Here is a 996-nt window from a genome sequence, read left to right as displayed (position 1 = left end):
TCCTTCTACCGAATTCCTATAAAAAAGAAGACCCAGAGCTTACAGTATTATTTCACTGGGTTTCAAATTCATATCAGATAAAGTAATTTTCTTAAATCACTGCAAGTAAAACTTGCTGAGCCATCCATGTGGAAACACTGCCATCACATCCAGAAGAAAACAAGGATTTAAAGTACTCACAGTTTCCTTTTTGTTCAACATCTTATCAAGGCAGCAGTGGTAGCAGCTGCTTTTCATGTTTTGCTATGTTATCCAAGGACAAGAAGAAGAAAGATGCTGGAAAGTTGTCCAAGAAAGACAAAGACCCAGTGAACAAATCTGGAGGCAAGACCAAAAAGAAGAAGTGGTCCAAAGGCAAAGTTCAGGATAGGCTCAATAACGTGGTCTTGTTTCACAAAACAACATACAACAAATTGTGTAAGGAATTATCCACCTACAAGCTTATAACCCCAGCTGTTGTCTCTGAGTGACTAAAGATCTGCAGTTCCTTGGCCAGGGCAGCCCTTCAGGAGCTCCTTAGTAAAGGACTTGTTAAACTAGTTTCAAAGCACACAGCTCAACAAATTTGCACCAGAAACACCAAAGGTGGGAATGCCCCAGCTGCTGGTGAAGGTCCTACCACCTGTACATTTTGAAAAATAAAACTTTATTAAATCCAAAAAAAGTACTCACAGTTGGAGTGGCTGGATTGAGCTTGGAATAGCAACCAGGTACAGCCAAACAAGGTAAGCAGTGAAACAAGTATTGATGGGAGTTCAGTTCACTGTTAAATCCCCCTGTGAGGAGCACAGAGCTAGTGCATTCCACTCATTGGCAGGGCCTGGCAAGGGTCCACAAGTGGGAACAGGGAAGACCAGTCTGGGGAAACTAACCATCCAGACCACCACAGTGGGGGTACTGTCAGGGCAGAGGTGAGGGGCAGAGAGGAGTGCAGTTGTGGGGCATGGGGCTGGGATTGGGGAGCAGCAGGAATCCAGCTGAGAGTAGGGTTCAGCA

At 44.6% G+C, this 996-nt stretch overlaps 1 pseudogene; it reads left to right on the top strand.

Moving 5' to 3' along the window:
- Window positions 1–245: 245 nt before the first annotated feature.
- LOC123826318 lies at window positions 246–635 on the top strand (annotated as a pseudogene).
- The last annotated feature ends 361 nt before the right edge of the window (window positions 636–996 follow it).

Source organism: Phyllostomus hastatus, unplaced genomic scaffold (genome assembly GCF_019186645.2).
Source record: "Phyllostomus hastatus isolate PE091 unplaced genomic scaffold, TTU_PhHast_1.1 phas_contig_80, whole genome shotgun sequence".
NCBI lineage: Eukaryota > Metazoa > Chordata > Mammalia > Chiroptera > Phyllostomidae > Phyllostomus > Phyllostomus hastatus.
This window is presented reverse-complemented; position numbering and strand designations above follow the sequence as displayed.